This window comes from Balaenoptera physalus (assembly GCF_965194825.1).
Source record: "Balaenoptera physalus genome assembly, chromosome: 7".
Classification (NCBI taxonomy): Eukaryota; Metazoa; Chordata; class Mammalia; order Artiodactyla; family Balaenopteridae; genus Balaenoptera; species Balaenoptera physalus.
The window spans coordinates 64,164,743-64,185,059 of NC_138886.1; the positions used below are offsets into that span (position 1 = coordinate 64,164,743).

At 41.3% G+C, this 20,317-nt stretch overlaps 1 long non-coding RNA gene across 1 annotated transcript in view; it reads left to right on the forward strand.

Annotated features, from left to right (window-relative positions):
• LOC309663686 overlaps positions 1 to 16,551 on the forward strand; it is an 88,913-nt gene extending 72,362 nt beyond the window's left edge. Inside the window, exon 2 of the long non-coding RNA XR_014265406.1 lies at positions 16,444 to 16,551. This is a non-coding gene — a long non-coding RNA (uncharacterized lncRNA). The remainder of the gene's footprint in view (positions 1 to 16,443) is intronic.
• Positions 16,552 to 20,317: the final 3,766 nt, after the last annotated feature.

The following is a 20,317-nucleotide window of genomic DNA, read 5'->3' on the forward strand; positions in this document are numbered from 1 at the left end:
AAGCTTTAAGAGTTTCCACATGGCTTTACCGTTGCTCTTTCCCTTTGCCATGAGACCAGCATAGCCCAAATAGGGCAGCTCCTTTAACCTGAGTCCTGAAATAAAGATTTGGAGTGGAGTCAAAGCTGAGTGGGGATGGACATGTAACAAGAGCAAAAAATGCACTTTTATGGTTATAAACCACTACGATTAGGGGGTATCTGTTGTTGTTGCTTAACTTTGCTTAATTTGATTGATGCAAATATCCAATGACTATCAGAATGTCTGGCACATGGTACGCATGCGATACCTATTTGTTGACAGATTGAATCAATCGGTAGAGATTATATGATCTAGACATACAAGAAGTTCAGGCATACGCAGGTCTAAAGTAATAGGAATCTGAGCGTGCATCATTATTTCAACCACAGAAGTTTGGGTTTAATGTAAATGTAATTCAATGTTTAATTATCTGCTTTTGAAACCTAAGCCACTCAGGTTAAATACATGTGTGTAAAAAAAGTCATGCATAATTGAGTGCCAACTGGTGAGGTGGAACAGTGATTTCATGGAAGTGAGGGGAGAGTGGAGTGTCACACTAGCCAAGCAAGATATCACTTGAAGATGCGAACTGGATGAACAAGGGGATTTATCAGGGCTTCTAGTTAGTGGTGGGGTGAGAAGAGGACATGGCAGATTTCTGAAGGGAAAATACATGAAAACAAGCAAAGGGATGGATTAGGGAAACTCAGGGATGGGATTTAATGAAGTTGATGCTTGAGGCAGATTAGTCAGGTGGGAGAGTGCAGAAGGCATGGATTAGAGAACTCAGAGACTGGAAACAGTTAAGAAACCAGTTCAGAAAATGCAACATCATAAAAGTGGCAATTCACTCTCAGTCTATAAATTCAAAGTAATCTTAATAAAAGTATAAACAAGATTATTATTAGTTTTTTTTTTAAGAACTCAGGTAGAAAATTCTAAATTCAGATGGAGAAATACACAAGAAAAGACAGGAAAATTCTGAAAAACAATAATAAGGAGATATTAAAACATGTAAAATCTAAATAATTAAAAGAGCAATTTGGGCAGGCAGCTCAATGGAAGAGTTTTGAAGATCAGAAACATGTATAACTTCATTTGCAAAATTAGTATATGAGAGGTGACATTAAAAAATCAGTGGGAAAAGACGGCTTACTTAGTTGAGGTGGCATCTACGAAAACATTAGGGTGGACTTGACCTCATATCTTGCACCAGAATAAATGACACGTAGCTCAAAGAACTGAATGTACTAGATTGAACCATATGACCATCTCTTGTAGTAAAAATAGTCAAATTTTGATTTTATGCCTCTCACTTCATAAAAACTGAAATTTTGGAAGTACGCAAAGAAACCTCAGGTTTTTTTTGGAATCTTGAGATGGGAAAGACTTTTTAAACTGTTACACAAATTTCGAAGGCTTATAAAATAATCGATGGCTAAATTCAACTACTTAACAATAAACTTTTCTGCATGGCAAAAATCACCATAAACGAAGTCAAAACATGAATGACAAACTTGGAACAATATTTTCAATTCTTATCACGAATATGGGAGTTATTTTTCTTTGTCTTTAGATAAATAACTTTTATAAATTACTATGCAAAAGACCAATAACCCAATAGGAAAATGAGAATGGTATATGAACAGATACTTGAAAGGACAAGAAAATCAGCTGGCTCTTATTCATATGAAAGGAGGCTCAGTCTTACTCATTATATGCAAATGCAAATCAAAATTAAAGTAAGATAGCATTTTTTACCTATCGGATTTCAGAGATCTAGGAGTTTTATAACACACTGTATTGGCAAACTCAAGCATTTCTAGTAGAGTCTAAATTGGTACAACTTCTATGGAGGGAAATTTGGTCTCAGCAATCAAAATTACCTAAGTACATAGTCTGACCCAGCCATCCCATTTTTGGGAAATTATACTAGAGATGCACCTGCACATGTGTGAAATGACAATGGCAACATCATTAATTGCAGCATTGTCTACAAAAGCAAAAGACTGGAAACAACCTGAAGGTCCATTACTGGCGGATGGCTAAATAAGTTAGAGTACAGGTTCACGACCAAACACTAAGCAGCAGTAACAACCAATGAGAAAATTCTTAAATCCTGACATAAGACCATGTCCAAATCCTGTTACATGAGGGAGGAAAGCAAAGGATAATGTGCATTGTACACTACCATTGATCTTAAAAAGGCTGAAAAAGAATGTACAAACAAATATATCTTATAAAGGACATCTGAACACATATAGTTTTCATTAAGTATAAAACTTCTAGGTAAGAACATACAAGATACTAATACCATTGGTTGTTGTGGGAAGGGGAACTGGATAGCTGCGAATAGGAGGAAGTTACACTTTTCTTGTCTATCCTTTGCACTTTTTCAATTTTGAACCATTTTCATCTATTACCTATTCACAAAATTAAATTAAAAGTGACAGATCAGTTAAAACTAATTGACGTCAACATCCTTTGAAAGAGAGCTGTTCCTACTGCAGATAAAGTAATATCTGACTTGTAGAAAGCAAAACAAAACAAACAAAAAAATCCAGACTCAACGTAATAAATGACCATAATATTCTATGTGTGGACCTATATGTAATTACAATAATTAAAGTAAATGAATGTGTAGATAATCCATTTCCCCCATTGCAGTTAGAGTGAACTAACACATCAATTTGATCATGTCATTCCCTTGCTTAAAATCCTTCCACGGCTCCCCAGTGACCTGAGAATAATAAAATCTGAGCTCCTTAATATAACACTCAGGCCTTCTGTTGTTCTGGACTGTGCTTCATTATTCCAGCTTCACTCCTCACTCTTCTCTCTACTTTTATCCTGAATTTGTCTTTAGGAACCAAGCTCCACTCTCGACCTTAACATATATCTGCTCATCTGCCACTTTTCCTTTTTTTTTTAACCTTAGAAAAGTCTCACTTTTCCCCCTCTCCCCTCCCCCACCTTGTTTTTCAGTAATTAAATATCGTCACCCTGATGCCCAAAACTGGCTAGGTCTAGTCTTCTCCACAGTCACTTAACATCCCACACCATTCTCTATGGTTGTCCTTACCCCACTACAGTAGTTCCCCCCTTATCCATGGGGGATATGTTCCAACACCCCAGTGGATGCCTGAAACTGAGGATAGTTCAGAACCATATATATACTGTGTTTTTTCCTATACTAATGGGTGGTTAGAGTATAAGTGAATAAGCTGGACAAAGGGATGATTCACCACCTGGGCAGACAGAGCAGGAGGCTGTGAGATTTTATCACTCAGAATAGTACACTATTTAAAACTTATGAAGTGCTTATTTCTGGAATTTTCCATGTAATATTTTTGAACTGCAGGTTGACCATAGATAACTGAAACTGCAGGTCGGGGGCACCACTATATTGGTAATTAGTACATTCATCTCCTTCAGTAGATGGTGAGCGCTCTGAGGGACCCCCATGCTTGGTCCAAAAATCAGCAGAGTTGACTCACGCTAAATGTTTCTTGAAAAAGAATACAAATGAACCAGTGTTGAAGGAATCCAACCATGAGGTGGCAACGGGGATAGAGTAACACAGGTGATAGGGAGAAATCATCCAAAAGAAAAGCAGATAGTACTTGGCCACAGATGTGCCGTAGCCAATGAATCGACTTTGTAAAATTCCACCACAGTGGATATTTTCTGCCAGGCCTAATCTTACAGATCAGCAGCCAGCAGGAGTCCTTTTCCCCCCGTAGAATTACAGTGTTTCTTCTCCCACAGAAGTACAGGCAACAGTGTGTGTCTTCCCCTCCCCGTTCCATCAGTCAGCCCACCCTCGTCCGTCTTAGGTACTAACACAGAACACAGCAAGCCAAAGACCATACTCTGTGATCCAGATCTGCACTTTGCTCCCTGTAAGCCGTGGAAACTTTGGCTGTGACAGTTACTCTTTCAGGTTTCAAGTGGGTGCTCTAGGGCCACTGACCCCAAATGGTACAAAGGTGTAGGAAAAGCATCAAGGAATCTTCCAGAAGAGTCCAATGAGCAACCAAGGGATGGCAAAACAAGGAGAGAACTGGATTCAAATGTCATGCATGTACATCCCTTGCTGACACTTCCTCCCAGGGCATCCAGGCATTTGCTCCAAAGAGCACCAAAGGCAGAGGGGACTGGCTGGGGACCTCTGGGAAACCTGGGCAGCATGCCCTGGCACTTTAAAAAATATATACCTGCAAATTTTGCATTCTAGCTCATAAGTTATCTGGTTATCTTAATAGAAATAGGTTTTAAATTATTTGCAAATTAAATTACTCAAAAATCTTTATGTGCAATCAGTGCTTTAGGTTGATACACAGAACACATCCTCTAGTTTCTGCTTCCCAGCCCAGTATACTGTGTGGCACATCACTGAATTCTTCCAGAATGTGCAGAACCAATAAGAAAGGCATAGGCCTGTTCAATTTTTATCCTTGGCTTTTAGATTTCTTACAGGGACTCTCATTTGGGAAAATTTTCTCTCCTTGAAAGTGAGATTTTTCTTGTCCACCAGGACTGAGGGGCCACAGTCCTATTAGAAAGTTCTGGGGATCTCAGCACAGAGTCAGAGCCCATCAGTTTGCTGTATTAATTTTTCATTGAGCTCTAATCATTAAAAATCATGCAGCGCTGCCCAAAGGCAAGAGAGCACGCTGTGTTGATTGGTTGCCAAGGCCGGCCACAGTGGTTCCTGTGCGGGGAGTGTGTGTCCAACAACTATTCGAAAGTTGACATTCAGACAGTGGGACAGTTTTACCAAAACACAAGGACGTGAAACCTGTGAGCATAACTTAAAATACCGCCTATGGCCATAGCATGAGAAACTGCAACTACCTAGGAATAAAGCTAACAAAATATATAGACGTCTTTATGGGCATAAGCACCAAAGAATATAAATGTAGACTTGAATAGAGAGCTATACCGTGTTCTCAGATGGAGAGATTCAACATGTAAAGATGTCAACTCTTTCTGAATTAGCCAATGCAATTCCAGGGAAAATTCCAACAGGAATAGTCCCCTGTGCATTTAATAAAGACCCTAGAAAACCAGTCACTCTCTTCACCTATCAGTGTCAGGATGGTGATGCTGTTCATGACAAAGAAAATCTATAAGCCCCTTTCCCATGTCGAGTAGCATAATTAAGTGGATTTTCCTCACATTTTACTAAAATCTGTATTTTGGGGCATAGAAGGGCCATTCAGATAGTTTACATTATTGAAGTCGTTTGGTTTTCTCCCTTCTTTTCTAAAAACACAACCTGTGTTGGCATCTGAGACTGCAGATCACATGTTGCATTTCTGCAGCGAAAAGTCCTGGAAAACAGAAAAAAAAGCCCACTTTCTTGCCAACCCATCACTAGTGACCTATTTCATACACAATTGAACAAAACTGGTGGGATTAGGTGGAGAATAAAAAAAAAATGCAAGTAATAAAAATTGAAAAAGAAAGATCAGGGTGATAATCTAACAATGCCTTATAGGTGATAATCTAACAAACTCTTACAAAGAGTTTTCATTTGCATTATCTCATTTATTTATTGCAACAATCTTGTGAATTGGACTGGGTGTTTTAATTCAGTCTACTCGGTTTATTTTGCAGATAAGGAAGGAGGCACAGAAACTTGTATTGTAAAACCAGGGAATGGCAGAGATAGGTTATGTTTTCTCTCTTAGGCAAAGCAGTCTGTGGAAAGAGCCGGGACCTCAGATTCAGGCAGGCTTGCATCCAAACCTAGAGAGTGTGCATTCTCATAATGGAAAAGATAAGGGAAGCCTTCATGGTGGTGGTGGGAACTGGGCTTTGAAGCAAAAACAGAATTTGAAGTGTTAGGAGGAAAAAGGAGGGCGTTTCTGGTGAGGAAAAGGAGAATGCTGACTAGAAGTTAAGAAGGAGCCAAGCTGATGTGAGCCCAGCCAGGAAATGATCTCAGAAGCAGAGGGCTTATGAAGAGAGGGTCACAAGCATGGAGGCTGGATGGAAGGGGTCGACAGCTTGGTGGAGACCCTGAGGGCCAGCCTGGAGAGCTGTTCTGATTGACCAGAGCCCTGAAAATTTCAGTGGGATAGGTAGCACGCTTTGGGATCTGACAGACCTTGATTCTTGTCCCGATTGTTTACTTGCTGGCTCAGTGATCTGGTGAAGTTACTTATCTTCTTATGTGTCCAGTTCCTCATCTGTAAAATGCAGTAATATTGCCTCATATGATCATTATGAGGGTTGGATGAGTTAGTGAATGTTACATGGTACCTGTCGTGTGGGATTTACTCAATAAATATGATTATTGTGACTATGAACATGAGAGTGACATGGTGACAGGCTACTAGATAAATGAGAAAGGTCAGTTAGATGTTAAATAATCCATTAAAAAAAGTATTGCTTGTTGTCTTTTCTCCACCCCCTCTCCAATATAAAATTAAATTAAATTAAATTAGAAAAAAAAAAGAGTAGCTAAAGGCCAAAAAAAAAAACGTATTGATTGGTTGGGAAACCAGTCGTTCATAGACAAGACATATTTTACAAACTCTTCACTGCAGATACACTGGAGTTGACTGTGCAAGATTTTCACTCTTTAGGGTTGATAAAGTCAGAAATGGAATCGTACCATTACCTTCCACCCTCTATCCTCACTCCGTCAAAAATATAAGTGGAAGTATTATCTACGAGCTGTCCATTCTGGCTGCTTCGAATGTTCTTTTTCCAAAAGAAGGACTAGGAAACATGATGGAAGGTCTTGGAGATTTCATTTAGGAAGAAAACAAACAGAAAGAAAGCACACGAATTCACACTCAAGTGCTCCGCTAAATGAGAAGAACATATTTCAAAAAATAAACACTCTGACTAATCAGAAAGAAATCTGCTCTCAACTCAAAGGCCTCTGCATAGATATTAACAACATGGAGAGAAGAAAATGGCTCATTAATGATTCATGAAAATTGCTGTCACCATCAAGCAAAGCAGATTGTGCGATGGATAAAATGACTTGTTTAAAACACACACACACACACACACACACACACACACACACACACTGTACTGCTATCTGAACCCCCTGCTGCTTTGTGCCTTTCTCTCTGCCTGTCATAGTGTAAGTGACCACTCGAGGGAGCCCAAGTTTCTTCAGTCCTGGGCTCACTCCAGGCACCAGGACGCACTGAACCACGATGGGGGGCACATCATCCTGTTCCTCCGCTGCAGGGTGGACACCGCGGGTGAGATGATGCTTTCTGGTGGGGGCCGTCCTGTACACGAGGGGACGTTTAGCAGCATGCCTGGCCTCTACCCACTAGATGCCAGTAGCAAGAGCAACCCCCTTCTGGTTCTGACAATCAAATATCTCCTGGCAATGCCAAATGTCCCCTAGGGTGGGGATATATAAAGCTGCCCCCCGGCCCCTGGTTTAACCACTTCTCTGATGGAGCTCACGGGTCCCCCCCCAGACTTTGGTCTCTGACAGAAAAATGTGGCAGAACTAAAAGAAAGTCGAGACGCCAGCTCTGTTCGTCTCGCTCTCCTGCCAGCAGCCCAGGGACAAGCAGAACCCGGGAAGGAGTGATCTGGTCCCCTGGCGGCCCCGAGGCTGTTATCAGAGACCCGGCATCTCAGGCAGCCTTTATTAAGAGAGGAAACACTGTCAAGGCCTGTCTGGGGTGGCGTGAGCTGAGACACTGCTGTTGTCTTCAGGCTTTTGGTAACAGCTCAAATGATTTGTTAATTATTCATTACTATTTGTCATAAAATCCTGAAGCGCTGCCAAGTGGTAGCATGTGGGCAATACTAAGGCAGGGGACATGTCTTTTCTTATTTTCCAGTGACTATCAGACATGGAGGGGCTGGGCTGCCTGGAAGACACACGCAGGACGGTGGGCACCTGCCCTGGAGCATGCAGATAAGGGGCCTGGAAGACATTCTCCACAGTACCGCCCCCCGGGGCCCCGTGTTCTACGTGCCCCCCACACTCCCTGCTCCATTTGCAGTGGAGATCCTAAGGCCAGAGGAAAAAGCAATGGAGATGGGGGCTTCCTGCGCAAAAACAAAATCTGAGGCACTGGGACCCTCCCGTTTCAGAACCTTCCCTCCTCCTCCCCGCAGGGGTGGACATAGTCCCACCGGCAAGGGCCCTCTCTTGCCTTTCTCTCACCCCCTTCTCTGCTCCCCAAGGCCCCTTTTGTGATGTCTCCTCTCTCTTTATTCTCCTTTATGGCTGCCTTTGATGTTCATTTTAACCAGATAAAAATATGTGGCTTATGGCAGGGATGCTGGGGCTGAAGTGACAGGAGATACAGTGTAATTTGCCCCAGATCTTGAAAACACGCAAGGGAGGATGGCCTTGCTTTCAGCCCCGCGGAAAGAAAACCGGGAAGCTGAACTATACCTTGCCTGACAAGGAGCCAAGGCTCTGAAATTCAGTGAGTTTCTGTGAAGTTAGAAAGTTAAATTCCAGAGTTACAGAGATTCCCCACCCCAGGAGCTAGAACCAAGGCCCTGGTGTGGGAAGGAGCTGTAGGACTCCAGCGTGCCAGGCCGAGGGGGCAGCGAAACAGCCAAAGCCCATCCTCACACTAACGGCTCAAGAAGTTGGGGGAAGTAGTGGCTGCTTTCTTGAGAATCTCAGTAGAGTTTATCACTTGGCAAGTTCACCCCAGCCCTGGGTCAGCAAGGACACCATGGGCTGTCCTGATTGGATGAAAAGGCTACTTCTGTAGCAAAAGGCACCAGCCTCACTTTTCTCTGTGGCCTGCATCCACCTGGGGTGCTGGGAAATTGTCCTGTTTCCTAACACAGCCTGTGCACAGTAGCCGACCAGCTCACACTTGGATCCAAGCAATCATCGTGGCATGAAGAAGCCTATAAAATTTGGGGATGCCTCGGTGGGAGAAACACTGCACACAGCAGCCCAAGAGAGGATGGGAGAGGATGGGAGAGGATGGGAGAGGATGGGAGAGGATGGAACCAGTCTCGAGGCTGCCAAATGAGCCTGTGGTTACTGCTTCTATTAACAACACTTCCTGCGTGTCTGGGGGTGCGTGTCTCTCTTCTGGTGCAGAATTTTATAAACTGTTTATTCATTCAATATTTATTATTTATTTATCCAAGAGTCATTCATTCATTCAACATATATTTATTCATTCAATAATATTTATTTACCCATTCACTGAGTATTACTGATTCAATATTCATACAATAAAAACGTATTGAGCCCCTACTATGCTCCAGGCACTGGTTTTGTCTCTTGCGATATATCAATGAAGAAAATAAAGATTTGTGTCTGTGGAGCCCTTGTAGGATGTCAGGCACTTTCTATTTGATTCAATCCTCACAATAAATGTTTATGGGAAGCATTCTTTTTCCCATTTTACAGGTGAAGAAAATTTGGGTATTAAATGGTAGAAATGATAATCAAGCCAGGTCTATGTGACTCCAAGTCTGTGTTCTTTTCAACCTGACAGCCATCCTTTGGAGATGTCACTTTACCCAAGGAAGAGTAGTTAGCTTTGCAGTAGGGATTCAATAGTTTCCCCAGATCTTACGTATGGAAATTATTCTCAGAGAGGAACAAACCAACTTACACACAAAGTGCCAAATGCAGAAAACCAACCAATTCAGCCGACCCACTCAAACTGAGCGTGAAAGGATGGATGTTCACTAGGAAGCACTCAGTTATCAGATCTTAGTTACATAACAAGTATTTAGCAAGACTTTAAGATAAGTGAATGAATAAGGAGCTTTCAAGAAGAAATTTACAACAAAGGTAACCAATGCAGATAAAATGCTTGTACTTGTTCCTCCTTGTGGGAGAGGGAATAAAGCTAATTAAAATAAACGTCTTTGCCAGTAAGATAAGATGAGAAGATATGGGTCTCAGGCATTCAGGAGCAGTGAACATTTTCAACATCCAGCATAATATAGACACAAGAAATACATACTGATCTATTGACTGGGACCCAGGTGGAGTAGAGTGGTGAGAACGGGTTTCCCATTTGGTTTGGAGAACTTTAAATTTGTTGCACTGTTTCTGAGTGTGTGAAAGCCACTGTGCATAAAAAGACTCTCACTTTCTTCCTTTACTTTGTGCTCCTCTCAGGAAGGATTTGGAACTTGAGATATAACCCACTTGAGTAAGATGCTGATAGGGACAGGACGGAAGCTGAGGTAAAGATAGAGAGGGTATATATGAAGAAGGAGCTGATGTTCACGAGGGATTTTTACATGCTAGGTGTTTTACATACATATTTCATTAAATTTCAAGACAACTTCAAGAGGTAGATATGATCACACTCACTTACCGGTGAATGACAGCTCTAACAAGTCAATTGCCCAAGATCTCACAGATGGAAAGTACAGAACCAAATCCTCCTTCTCTACTGTTTTCCCAAAGAAACCACAGGTCCTTTTCATTTTAAGGATTTTATTGCTAATCACCATGATGAAATAGGCAGGGAGGAACATCTCCAACAAGTGTGAGGAGTTACAAAGTCTAGCCTCATAAAATCTCTTTCTGAAAGCAGAGGGGAAGGAGGAGCTACCATTGAAAAAAAAAAAATTCCAGAGATACTGGTAGCTTCTCTCTTCCCAACCTCTGTCCCCACCCCCCATGCCCTCCTTCCTCCCTCACCATAACCCCGACCACAACCCATCCCTAAACGTGCCACACTCACCCACACAGGGAACAGAAGTGGGCCTGGGACAGGGAAATCTCCACTTCTCATGTTCTGCACACTCCAGGTTGAACCCCTGCTGGCCTGTGTCTGCTTTCCTTGGTTGCCTCTTTTCTGTTCAAGACGATTTTGTATTGTTCAGTTTTTTTCAAAGTTGGCAGGTAGGCAAACATTGGGATATGGAGGGGTAAACTGAGCCTGGCAGGGCCCTGAACTCCTTTAGCAATGGGTTGATTCAGAGCCCTCCTATTAGAGGCCCCACCTTGACCCTTCCTACCCAGTGGGCAACATACAGGTTTGGCAAATCACACTCTCAGCCAAAGGGACCAGGGTCTCTGGAGGCATCTGGATTCTATCACCTCCCAACTGCATAGTCTATGGCGGATTTCTGGGACTCAGTTTCATCATCTGGCAAAGGGATATAGTAGCATATTATCAACCTGAAAGAGCCAGGGTGAGGATGACATAGGACGATCATCACCGGTGTGGTGCTCCACAAACTCTGATGATGAGAATCACCCAGACGCTTATTGATGTACAGATTTCCAGGGCTCTTCCCTGGAAGTGTGGATTTGGTGGGATTAGGTTGTGGCTTATGGTTTGGTTTTATTTGTTTATTGATCAACAGATTGATTGATAAGCAGCTCCAAATTATATTCTAATACTCAGAATAAGGAAGGTTTGAGAAACATTGTTTTTAGTGATTGATAAATATTCATTTATCAATATTGTTATTCTCTCTCCTCCTGACCTCTGACCGACTGCCCAAATCCCAGGTATTTAAAATTCTATAGCTCTCCCAGTTTGCTGTATATTTCAAAACTCTTGAGAGGGCTGTTTCCTCAGGACCACAGCTTTGGTTGTGGCTCTCTTGAGAGTACCACCTTCCCACTGATATTCTTTAGGAACTGAGTTACTGGGGTTACCTTTGCCCACCGTCATGCTCTGAACACTTCCAGGTTTGGGTGTGACTCAGTCTTGTGCATTTTACTGGCTTCTTTGCTTAACACGCATGCTCCTAAATCACGTAATAGGCGCCTGAGACTAATTAGTTAGAAGCTGGGCATGTGAGCTCTTCTGCTTTTAACTATGTTTCCACTTAACCTCTTCTTTCTACCCCTGTCTTATATTCCCTTCCAGACATTAGATCTCAAGAACCTGATTTGCAGCCCACAGTCCCCCATCTTTGTTACTGGCTGTCCACCTTGGTTCTGCCTGGCGAGATTTCCAACTCTAACTCAAGTAAAGGACTGAGAGATAAAGACTATTAGGAATGAAATACATAAATGTTTATGCTTTTCCTAGGTGAGTCTTTATCATAGGCTTGAACATTTCAAGTCAAATATTTCCCAACACTCTATTTTTATCGTTGTTGAGGTTAAATAACTACATTTTCAATTTTTTTTTTTTTTAAAGGACTATATCTGGGATTATCACGTGGCATACAACAGACTGGCGGGCACTACAGCAGTGAAGTGAGCTATGTGACCCTCAGCAAGTTCATTAACCTCTCTGTGCCCCAGTGTGTTTATCTGAAAATAAAGATAAATTAATGTGCTCCTCCTAGGTTGTTGAGAGGGTTCACGTTGGTTCATGGAGGTAAGATGTTCAGCGCAGTGCCCAGAACAGTGTTGGTGGTAGCTGTGACTGTCATTGTGGCAGCCCGTGTTGCAGAGTCTGTGTGCAGCTTTGTCTGTTGACTCCGTTTTCTTCTCTTTCTACTCACCGGCTTCCCTGCTTGCTTTGGGTTCCTGCTCTCTCGTGGCTCTGAACTGCATATGGTTTTTGTTTGCCACAGTAGCGATCTTTCAACTTATTCTGATTTCAATTTCATGATCTCACTTCCAAAAGGTAACCTTTCTCTCTTCCCTGATTCATCCCCTTGAAAGAGAGAATCTGATTGCCCTATCTCACCTTTTGTCCCTTCTGTGGGTGAACTCTGTGGGGTGGGATGGTCATCCCCAGACAAATTAGCAATAGCGGGGTCAGAGGAGTCACAGGTACAAAATCTGGCTGCTAAGGCAGCAAGGATTTGGGGTGGGTGATTTGCTTTCGTGAGGGTATGAGCAGGCAGGCAGGCAATGATTAGCATCCTGTAGCATAAATTCGAGACCATATGTCCTCAGCAATTATATTCAGAGTTTCTTTTATGAACTCTGATTTCTGTAAAAACCAGGAGGTAATGCCTAAAAGAACACGAGACAACAAACTGCGGGAATGGAACCCAGGCTCTTTCCATAATTTGTTGTAAGACCTTTGGTAACTCTTTTTATCCCCCATCTCTTCCTCATCTGTGAAGAGAATGGAATGGGGTGGATGAACTCCCACCCCATTCCATTCTTGGAGGTAGAAATTTCTTTCTACCTCCAAGATGAAAAAGAAATGGAAATGGAGAGTCACGGTGCCTAAAATCTGATCTTGGACCAGAAATGGTTAGATAATTGAGCTTGATGCCTAGTTTGAAGCATTAATTATCTGAAGAATTCCATATGTATTGATATTCTTGGAGACAATTATCTATACGGTAAGCATATGTTGACTTAGCATAAGGTTGCTATTAAAAAATACTGTGGAAATGAAATACAAACTTCTCTCATCATAGGAAGCAACAAACTCCAAATCACTGATCCTGTCTTTCACTTAAACAGGTTTGATGATAAAGCTCCAACTTCCTTCCTCACCGCAACAATGTAACAACGTTGCAACGTTGCTTAGGATGAGAAGTCTGCATGAAAGCCGGACTGCTTCTAAGTAGACTTGCCTCTTCTCTGAGGTCAGGTGGCGGCTGGTCTTTCACCACTGTTGTCCCGTAGCTGGACTTATTTATAAACAAGTCGAATTGTAAAATGTAAGCCACAAGTGAAATGTCCCCCAGAAGTATTTTGCCAAGGCTTAGGCCAAATATTGATTCAATAGGAATAGAAATGTGCAGTCAATAACACCAGGAAAATGAAGATGAAATTTTTTTCCATCCAAGTTAGCAGAAGACTGCAAAGCTACTAAAATTATAGCCACTGTTTAGGAAGAACACGAAATTTGTTCATCTTTGGACATTGGATGCCTCAAGCAGACTTTATCTATGTAGTTCTTTTCACCAGTTGAAAGTAGAATATAAGGTTTTTCTGGTTCCACTTTTTGCTGCTTAAAAAGTAGCTGACACCTACTCTCTGGCCTGTCAGAGAGCCTTCAAACTCACCCAGGAAGTTTGGTCTGCCACTTTACCAAACCAATTAGTGATTTTCTGTCTCAGAGTGGCCTGACACACACAATGCTTCTGTCCAGTCTGAGCTGCCTCTCTGCTGGGAAAATAGCCTTAATCACCCGAGACTCCTGAAGTGACTGGTCCAGCATGCTCGTCAGAGGGAGTCATCAAGGTCTCCTTGCCCCTAGCTACTTGGCAAACCTATGCTCTGCCTTCATCCCAGACCCAGAGGTTACATTTCTTTTCCCTCAGGAAATTCCCCTGCTCTTTAGACTGCCCTCATAGCTCCTGAAATAGGCATTTTCACACTTAAAAATAGTGATGATGGAGGATCATGAACAATTTGCCTTGATCAACGGATTACTTATGGATCACTGAGTTGACTGAAATCTTGAGGTGGCTTTTGTGTCCCTCATGATAGAGTACTTTCCAATACAGTGTCTTTCTGGTGATACATTCATTGAAGTGAGCACTAACTACGCACATACTTCTCTGTGTTCTGAAATGGTCCCAGGCTGGGTCCAAGTTGTGGAAGAAAATTTATTGTTCTCAATACTCTGTAGCCTGGTGCTACTCAAAGTGGTGGTCCATGGACTAGGGCCCATCTGCAGAATCTTCTGTTCCAGGCTCACGGTGGGATAAGTACAGAAATTGAGAGAAAGGTTTTAGAAATGTTACGGCCATTTTACAGAATGACTTTTATGTATGCTGAATGCAATAATTAAAATTTGGAGCTTGCATTTGTATGACTTTTAAAATTTCATTGTCTAGGGACTTCCCTGGTGGCGCACTGGTTAAGAATCCACCTGCTAATGCAGGGGACACGGGTTCGATCCCTAGTCCAGGAAGATCCCACATGCTGTGGAGCAACTAAGCCCACGAACCACAACTACTGAGCCCACATGCCACAACTACTGAAGCCCGAGCACCTAGAGCCCGTGCTCTGCAACAAGAGAAGCCACTGCAATGAGAAGCCCATGCACTGCAATGAAAAGTAGCCCCTGCTTGACGCAACTAGAGAGAGCCCATGTGCAGCAATGAAGACCCAATGCAACCAAAAATAAATAAATGAGTAAAAATAAAATTAAAAATTTAAAAATAAATAAAATTTCATTGTCAAATAGTTCATTTTCATTACAATGTATGGTCTCTAATACATTTAAAACAACCAACTAAACCAAAACTGCTTCTTCCCCACAGATAATTCTAGAGCAATGCTTCTCAAACTATTTCAGCTTTTCTTTCTAGCTTTCATGAACCACATTAAGTATCTTAACATTTAGGCTTTACAAAGAGAACCCAATGTTCAGCACCTCATGGTGTAGACTCTCCCCCACCCTACACACCACCCAAGAGTAGGGAATTTTCATAGTTCTGGAGGTGATGAAATGAACACTTCTCAGCTCTCAGAGGCCTGGGGTGTTGCAGAATCCCCTCCTCAACACTAGTGGGGAAACACTGAAGGACAAGTTATGTCTCAGTCGGGATCCCTGGGAAAATCCAGTTGTATAATAAACATTATACACATCACCTGTCACTAAAGGATATAATTTTTGACCTAGTGGTAGTAAAAAATCAATGGTCATCTGACACGTGGCCAAGATTCTAAGACTAGAATTAAAGGTATTCTTTCAGATTCTGTCATTTAATAAGTTTCAGAGAAGAAAGCCTTGAAGTGGTCCAGTTCAGTAAAGAAGTCAATCCAAGCTTACTAAAAATGGGCTGTTTGCAGATATTGGTACTGTTCATTAGCAAATTCATCAGGTGAAAAGGAGTCAGTTTTTTACTAATGGGCTTTTCAGCACTCATTTCTGGGTTGGGTTTTCATAGCTTCCTCTCCCAGCACCACAGCCCTGCGATACTGCTCCCATACCTGGCTCCCATTTCACCCAGGCCATACCGCCCACCCTCCAATCCCCACCTCAGTCATCAAGTTCCATGTATGTACCGCACGCCATTTGCCACACATGCTCGCAAATAGTACTCCACAAGAAAAGAATCCACATGCTTTTAATTCCTTTTTCATTTCATCTAGGACCATAATGATTTTTCTTATGTCACCACTCTCCGTGAAAAATTCATAGATTTGTATTCCAATTATGAAAAGTAAAGATTTCCAACGCACAATGCATAGCTTTTTATCAGTAACTGTTCTTCTTGATTTTCACTGTCACCTTATACCCGCAGGGCCTGGTACTGGCTCCACTTCACACGGGAGTCACTGAACAGCATCTTCAGGAGGCTGTTTGACGTGGTGTGAGGAGAGAGTGGGGTTACACACCCCTGACATCAACTTCACACCACAGGATTATAAGGTCCGCACTAAGTACACGTGCTCTGCTTTCAAAGAGGATTCTTTTGGGCTTCCCTGGTGGCGCAGTGGTTGGGAATCCACCTGCCAATGCAGGGACATGGGTTCGTGCCCCGGTCCGGGAAGATCCCACATGCCGCGGAGCGACTGGGCCCGTGAGGGCCCACAACTACTGAGCCTGCGCGTCTGGAGCCTGTGCTCCGCAACAAGAGAGGCCGCGATGGTGAGAGGCCCGCGCACCGCGATGAAGAGTGGTCCCCGCTTGCCGCAACTGGAGAAAGCCCTCGCACAGAAACGAAGACCCAACACAGCCAAAAATAAATAAATAAATAAATAAATTTTTTTTAAAAAAGAGGATTTTTTTCCTGTAACATTTACCGAACATTTAATACATGTCCAATAACTAATCTTCATAAAACCTCTTTAAGGAGGTACAATTATTATTATTTTTTAACATCTTTATTGGCGTATAATTGCTTTACAATGGTGTGTTAGTTTCTGCTTTATAACAAAGTGAATCAGTTATACATATACATATGTCCCCATATCTCTTGCCTCTTGCATCTCCCTCCCTCCCACCCTCCCTATCCCACCCCTCTAGGTGGTCACAAAGCACCGAGCTGATCTCCCTGTGCTATGCGGCTGCTTCCCACTAGCTATCTATTTTACGTTTGTATATATGTAGTGTATATATGTCCATGCCACTCTCTCACTTTGTCCCAGCTTACCCTTCCCCTTCCCCGTATCCTCAAGTCCATTCTCTAGTAGGTCTGTGTCTTTATTCCCGTCTTGCCCCTAGGTTCTTCAGAACTTTTTTTTTTTTTATTCCATATATGTGTGTTAGCATACAGTATTTGTTTTTCTATTTCTGACTTACTTCACTCTGTATGACAGACTCTAGGTCCATCCACCTCACTACAAATAACTCAATTTTGTTTCTTTTTATGGCTGAGTAATATTCCATTGTATATATGTGCCACATCTTCTTTATCCATTCATCTGTCGACAGACACTTAGGTTGCTTCCATGCCCTGGCTATTGTAAATAGAGCTACAATGAACATTTTGGTACATGACTCTTTTTGAATTATGGTTTTCTCAGGGTATATGCCCAGTAGTGGGATGCCTGGGTCGTATGGTAGTTCTATTTTTAGTTTTTTAAGGAACCTCCATACTGTTCTCCATAGTGGCTGTATCAATTTACATTCCCACCAACAGTGCAAGAGGGTTCCCTTTTCTCCACACCCTCTCCAGCATTTATTGTTTCTAGATTTTTTGATGATGGCCATTCTGACCAGTATGAGGTGATATCTCATTGTAGTTTTGATTTGCATTTCTCTAATTATTAATGATGTTGAGCATTCTTTCATGTGTTTGTTGGCTATCTGTATATGTTCTTTGGAGATATGTCTATCTAGGTCTTCTGCCCATTTTTGGATTGGGTTGTTTGTTTTTTTGATATTGAGCTGCATGAGCAGCTTGTAAATTTTGGAGATTAATCCTTTGTCAGTTGCGTCATTTGCAAATATTTTCTCCCATTCTGAGGGTTGTCTCTTCGTCTTGTTTATGGTTTCCTTTGCTGTGCAAAAACTTTTAAGTTTCATTAGGTCCCATTTGTTTATTTTTGTTTTTATTTCCATTTCTCTAGGAGGTGGGTCATAAAGGATCTTGCTGTGATTTATGTCATAGAGTGGTCTGCCTATGTTTTCCTCTAAGATTTTTATAGTGTCTGGCCTTAAATTTAAGTCTTTAATCCATTTTGAGTTTATTTTTGTGTATGGTGTTAGGGAGTGTTCTAATTTCATTCTTTTCCATGTAGCTGTCCAGTTTTCCCAGCAACACTTATTGAAGTGGCTGTCTTTTCTCCACTGTATATTCTTGCCTCCTTTATCAAAGATAAGGTGACCATATGTGCAAGGGTTTATCTCTGGGCTTTCTATCCTGTTCCATTGATCTATATTTCTGTTTTTGTGCCAGTACCATACTGTCTTGATTACTGTAGCTTTGTAGTATAGTCTGAAGTCAGGGCGCCTGATTCCTCCAGCTCCATTTTTCGTTCTCAAGATTGCTTTGGCTATTCGGGGTCTTTTGTGTTTCCATACAAATTGTGAAATTTTTTGTTCTAGTTCTGTGAAAAATGCCAGTGGTAGTTTGATAGGGATTGCACTGTATCTGTAGATTGCTTTGGGTAGTATAGTCATTTTCACAATGTTGATTCTTCCAATCCAAGAACATGGTATATCTCTCCATCTATTTGTATCATCTTTAATTAAGGAGGTACAATTATTAACAGAGTGGTTAAGTGACTTGCCCAAGGTCACACAGCAGTAAATGGTCGAGCTGGGAGTTGAACCCAGGCAGTCTGGCTCCAAAGCCTCACCTCTCAGATTCCCCAGAAGACACTTTCAAAACACAGATCACAGCTTTTGACTATCAAGGTGACAAAAAAAAGAGGCTGTGGAATCTGTATTCTTAACCTCAAGAAGTGAAGAGAAAACCTGCCATCCTGAATAGTTCAGTCAAGGAACTGAAAACGCATAGCAGTCAAGTGCCAGAGGCAGCATGAGGAAGTAGAGAGAAAAGGCCAATCTTCTTTGCCCAATTAGACCATTTGGGGAAAAAACCCTCAAATTTAGTTGGTGAAGAATAATAATAAATAAATTTAACCAAGGAGGTGCAAGATTTATATACTGAAAACTACAAGATATTAATGAAAGAAATTAAAGAAAACACAAACAAATGGAAAGACATCCCATGTTCATGGATTGGAAGAATTAATTTTGTTAAAATGTCCATACTACCCCAAACAATATACTGATTCAATGCAATCCCTATCAAAATTCCAATGGTATTTTTCACAGCAATAGAACAAACAATCTTAAAATGTATATGGACTCACAAAAGACCATGAATAGCCAAAGCAGTCTTGAGAAAGAAGAACAAAGCTGGAGGCATTGTTCCCTGATTTCAAATTATATAACAAAGCTATAGTAATTAAAACAGTATGATATTGGCATAAAAACAGACACAGATCAATGGAACAGAATAGAGAGCCCAGAAATAAACCCACACATATATGGTCAGTTAATTTATGACAAAAGAACCAAGATTATACAGTGAGGAAAGGACAGTCTCTTCAATATATGGTATTGGAAAAATTGGACAGCCACATGCAAAGGAATGAAACTGGACCACTGTCTTAAACCATAAAACAAAAATTAACTTAAAATGGATTAAAGACTTGAACATAAGACCTGAAACCATATAACTCCTAGAAGAAATCATAGATAGTAAACTCCTTGACATAGGTTTTGCTGATGATTTTTAAAATCTGACACCAAAAGCAAAAGCAAAAATAAACAAGTGGGACTGCTTCAAAGTAAAGAGCTACCACACAGTAAACAAAATGAAAAGGCAAGCTGCTGAGTGGGAGAAAATATTTGCAAGCCATATATCTGATAAGGGCTAATATCCAAAATACATAAAGAACTCATACAACTTGATAGCACTTTGGTATTGTTATGTTTTACAAGATGCGGCCGTATGATATATATTGTTCTGCAATTTGCTTTTTTATGTCTCATCAGTATGAGAGAGAAAAAAATATCATTGATAACATACCATGTCATTTAAATCAACTTATGGGTAGTATTCTATAGTACATTACATTTAGGAATCCCAAATACATATTTAGCTTTCCCTCCAATTTTTCACTATTTTAATGAGGCAATGAACATTCTTGCACATGACACTTTCACATGTGTATGAGTGGATTGCTATAGAAGAGTCTTAGAAAAGCCCTAGAAATAGAATTACAGGTTAGGAGATAAGCATGTTTAAAATTTTGATAGACTCTCTCAAACTGTTCACAAAGTAGCGTGTGTATTCATTCCCATCAACAGGGTGCATGTTGACAAGGGGTATTTTTAAAGCCTCTTATAACAATTTTAGACAGTCGCTGACATATTACATCATCCTTGAAGATGCTAAGTGGTTAGGATTAGACCAGGAAGTGATTCCTAAACAATGCCACCTTAAACCCACTGTAAATCTACATAATAGGAAAAAATGATAGGAAATAAAACTGAATAGGGATCCAAAATCC